At 50.7% G+C, this 4,868-nt stretch overlaps 1 long non-coding RNA gene across 1 annotated transcript; it reads left to right on the forward strand.

Annotated features, from left to right (window-relative positions):
• The first annotated feature begins 2,577 nt into the window (after positions 1-2,577).
• On the forward strand, positions 2,578-4,443 carry LOC138837936 (uncharacterized). Its single transcript, XR_011375515.1, has 3 exons — positions 2,578-2,667; positions 2,934-3,021; positions 4,326-4,443. It is a non-coding gene; the product is annotated as an uncharacterized lncRNA (long non-coding RNA).
• Positions 4,444-4,868: the final 425 nt, after the last annotated feature.

A 4,868-nucleotide genomic window follows, 5' to 3' on the forward strand; every position in this document is an offset into this window, starting at 1 on the left:
GTTTCCATGTCCCACCCAGGACACCAGGACAGGGTTTCCTAAGACTTGATTTTTCATTGCTTCAAAGTCCATCTCAAACAAGGTTCTGCTTCAAGATATGAGGGGTTCAGCTACCCCCGATATAGGGAGTGATGATGCATCTCTCTTTTCTGGAGCTGGCCTGCCACACAGGTGGGGGTGTTTCCACGTCTCCCCTGTCCCGTGCAGCTGGGGGTGATGTTGCACAGTTTTCTACTTTCTCTATAGTCTTTCTGTTTCTCCTTTTTTTTTTTTTAGGTGTTCTGTCACCTCTTTAAAAAAATTTCTCTTGCAATCCCTCTAGTTTTTTCCTTTAGAACATAGTCTCTTTTCTGTTACCCTGACTCATCTTTCACAAAGTCAAACAAAGAAAGCATCTAATAATCTACCATCTTGTCCTGTCAGCCATAACCAGCCCTTTTTGTGTTTATTTTCTTTTAGATGAATTAACGTGTTGGGGAACAGCTTGACTTGGCTCCCTAATTGAAAGACATGAGACCTTTCCTTGGAGCCCCAGGGCCCTGAGTGTGGGACCATGAGCCAGGCAGAATTCTGATGCCTTTAGGCAATGCTGGCAGTTTTAAACACTCCACCAGCATCTTGAGGAAGCTACCAACCAGCCAGAGAGTCTTGCGGCTGAAGTTCAACTTCAGGTCCAGAAGGCACTGACCCAGTAGCAATGATTTCAAATAGCTTATAGCAGGCTTTTTATTTTTTATTTTATTTTTTACCATTAAAAGCCCCTGAACTCTAGATGACCCTACAGCTATCTCTATCCATGACACGGGGCAGAATTTCTCTGCTGGCCCAGCAGAAGGCCTGTGGTTAATGCAAGCACAGCTATTCTTTGCATGAGGACTAATTTCATGGGTACAAATTGCAGTTCTTCTAGTGATCTCTCACAGAGGACTGCTGTGATTGGTACAAACAGTTTCTCATTTGCACAAGGAATTAACTTTTGTTGGTACAACTGCGCTCTTTCTAGCAGTCCTTCACAAAAGATTGTCATTATTGTCATTGCTGGTGCAAATGTAGTCCTGCATTTGCATGAAGTTCTGCTGTGCTTTCTGCAAATGCCTTTGCCACACCTCCTTTCTGGCAATGTAAGCTGGTAGTTCAGGTTACTCTTGGAGCCAGCCAGAAGATACCTTCCTGTGCTGTCCCTTGGTGTTGCAATATTAAGCCCAATAAAAGGCTTCCTTGCAGTAATCTGTCCTTGCCTACTTTTGATCTCTATCATTAGTAGCTTTGGATGAGCAAGAAACCCAGAGGGGACAGCAGATGTCCAGTGAAGTGGTGGTAGAGCAAAGGCAACAAGCAGCAGGGGTGGAGCAGCCAGAACCATTCACCTGGTGGTGGCACAGACAGTAGGGAAGAGAGGACACCTGAAGAGTAGAGTGCTGGAGAATGGCCAACAAGGAAATGACGGGAGCAGAGGCATGAAGTCAGAGACTGTGAAGAACTGAAGGTGAGAAACAATAGGCCTTGTTGGAAAAGTTGCAGAGAACTGCTCGGCCTTAAGGATCAAAGACTCAGATACTCTGGGTTCAAGATCTGTAACCCTTGGTACCGTAGGGCTGGGCAGCCAGCACCCCAGGGCTAGATGATAATGTGTACAACACAGAAGGTGCTGCTTGCTGCGTCTGCTGCTGCCCACTGCTGATACAAACTGAGGATGACTTAGCTTCTGAAGCTCCTGTGATCAGCAAGTGCCTAGAACTGTGAGTATGGTTTCTAAAGCCTGGAGCAACAGGCTCCTAGCTAGTGCTCAGTGTTTAGAGCTGTGAGCTTCTGGGCCTGTTAGTCCGGCCCTTGGGGCTTGGCATGCACAGGCCCAGAAGTTCTATCCAAGGAAGAACTTCTCCACACTTACCCATGATTCTTATTTAGGTAGAGTAGAAAGACCTAGAACAGAATGACCCCTCCCAGCGATATCAGAAAGCTTTTTCTCCGGTGATTCCCTGCTCTGCACAGCACAATCTCCTCTCCCGTAGGCCTACACCATGCTTGCCTCATAACTGAAGTTTAGGACACCGTTTGCTAAGAGGCCCTTGTCCAGGCCAGGGCTCACTCTACGGTTGCTCCCCGGGTGGTGTGGCTGGCATTTCCATCCTCCCACATCCCATCAGAGCCTTTGGGGGGTCCCAGGTGAGCGTCGGATATGTGGTCCTCTGGGCCAGGCACAGACAGCAGGGGCATCTGTGGAGAGCAAGTGCCAGCTTGTCTTTGGGAAGTAAAGTTCTGGTTCACTGGGTGCGTGGGAAAGCAGATGTGTCCCCAGGCCTATGGGGGAGCCCTGCTGGATGTTCACCAACGCCCGAGAGTATCAAGTCACTAATTGGGAACCGATGTCTCGGCTCATCAAATCACTTTGGGCACTGTTGCTCATTGTGGAGCAGATGCAGGAGAGAGAGATGTCTAAGTCATTGCTGCGTCCCATGACATCCCCCCCTCCCTCCCTCCTCCCTCCCCCCCCCCCCCCCGCTGCTCCTCTGCTCACCCTCATGTCTTCTTAGGAAACAAAGTGCATGAACTCAGCCCGTGCCTGGAGAGCAGAGACCCCAGCCTGGCCAGACAGTCAGGAATCTGGTGATCCGAGCAGAGGAGGCTGCAGGACAGGGGTGCTGGGGACTAAGGACTCCTGGAAGGGTGAGATGGTCCTTGGAGGGCCGACCAAGCACATAGGGATCCTGGGCTTTCTCTGAGGTGGAGAGAAGATTCTAGAGCTCATCTGTGAAGCAGCCTACAGGCCTGGTCCTGTAGATTTTCTCTGGGGCACACAGAGCCAGCCACACAACCTGTTTTATGCTCTCTCCTGCTCCCTGGGGGAGGTGTCCCCTCCTTTGAACACCTCCTATGAGGACAGCTTCCCCGTTTCCAGTCTGTGTTTATTTTATGTGTTTCTCTCTCCCCAGAAACAAGATCCAGATACTGAATTAATGTAGCAAAATTCCATCACAGAGGCCTGGGAGCAATCGTTCTTCTTGTGTCCCACTGAGGAAGGTGAGACCAAGCAGCGTGGCCCAGCTGCGGGCCTGATTACCCGGTTGGTCTCTCGTCAGTGAGTCCCCGCTCTGTCTCTCCACTGGGGACACAGAAGCTTGTCATCACTGCTTTTGAAACCCAGTGTACAAAGTGCCATCTGATGTAGCTGAGATTTGGCTTTTTCCCTTCCAATTCCCCTCCCTCTGATTTCCCTGGGGTAAAAGACTAAAAGGAAGGCCGCAGCGGCAAAAGTAATGAACGGCAAAGGCGTCAGCTCGGCCTCGGCAAAGGCGTCAGCTCGGCCTCAGCTTCTTGCGTAGGAACCCTGGGCTCTCCGTGGACGAGCCGCAGCTTCTCCAGCCTCATGGCCCTGGGGTTTGGAGTTGTTAGCTTGGTCCAGGCTCTCCTGAAATCCCACCAGAGGTTTGCTTTGATTAAAAGTGTTCATTCCACAAGAAGAAGAGCCGTGGTGCGGCTCTGTCCGGTACACCTCCATATTGATTGTGTGGAAATTGGCTCTGGGTCTGGCCATTTGGCAGTTGATGGATTATTTTCAATCAAGCGGCGAGTATGTCGGGCTATTAAGATCTCCGAGTCTCTGGGGCCCGTACATGATCTCGTTATTGCCATTATTGAGACACAACCCAAATTAACTGAACCATAAATGCTTCTTTTAGTGGGCAGCTGGGAGTGGATGTGTGTAAATCCATCATGAGTTTTATTTTCCATGGAAACACAACATGGTAAATGAGAAAGCTTTTTTTTCCCTCAAGAGAGAGGCCCACGGAAGCAGCCAGCTTCCTCGAGGCTCAGGAAGAGGAGGCCGGGAGAGGTTGATAGGAGGGACTTGACAAAAGGACAAATCAGGTGATCTGGGACCTCAGTGGGCTCTGGCAAGGGCTGCAGAGAGCATCCTCATCCTGAGACACCCGCCCCTCAGGCTCTTTTGGAGGGCAAGTCACAGACGGCTGAACTGCCAGCACGGTTGGACTCGAGGAACACACGGGCAGTACCTCACCTGGCTGGTCAGGAAGTTTAGCAGAGCTCTCCGTGAGCAGTGGCTCATTTGTCCATCCCTAGTTCACAGTGTTAGCCTTGCTCTTGCCCGGTCTTCCCTCGCTTGCAGGACTCACGAGGCTACATCTTGCTCCTCTCACACCCGTGAAAAAGACACAAAGCAGTTTCTTCTAGTAGCTCCTAAGGAAGCAGAAGCTTCTTTCCCAGCTTCTTTCTCCTTCTAGGATTGGTTCACACCGATCACGGGGAGGAACTGGAGCTTGGAATGAGCCACTGTCCTCAAATTCCCTGTGTCTCTCCTCCAGGGAAATCGGAAGTCTCCTGGAGATGGGGGTGACGGGCTTCCACATGAACCCTCCTGGTTTGCATTCTTCCAGTTCTGCAGAGACCTGCATCTCCCCGCCCTGACGGGTGAGATGCCCTGGGAGGAAGTGGATGGCATCTCACCTGTCCTTGAGGTGAGGACTCAGGTGCTGAGTCGGGAAACAGCTGGGGCCACCTTGCTGAGCTCTGAGTGAATGGTGCCCGGAAATGCAGGCCATGAGCCTTCACCCATCCGCTTCCAGAGTCCCGGATGCCACCCGGGGAGAGTTATTTGGTGGGGTTGGAAGGACACGGCGCCGTCTCGATTATGTCAGGCCCTCATTTGGAGTTGACGTAGTCATCCTCTGTCAGCCTCACACCACGAGCCACACACCATTTGTTCTAGGTCCTCTTTCGATTGCAATATGACCCCAAAGTGATCAATTTCTTCTCTGAGCAGTATAATTTGCTTAGCTGGGTAATTCATATTCAGCTAGTTATTATATATTTCCATTAACTAATTGCCAATTCGGTTGACTCAGTGC

This window comes from Dipodomys merriami, unplaced genomic scaffold (assembly GCF_024711535.1).
Source record: "Dipodomys merriami isolate MVZ:Mamm:240054 unplaced genomic scaffold, mDipMer1.0.p SCAF_28, whole genome shotgun sequence".
Taxonomy (NCBI): domain Eukaryota; kingdom Metazoa; phylum Chordata; class Mammalia; order Rodentia; family Heteromyidae; genus Dipodomys; species Dipodomys merriami.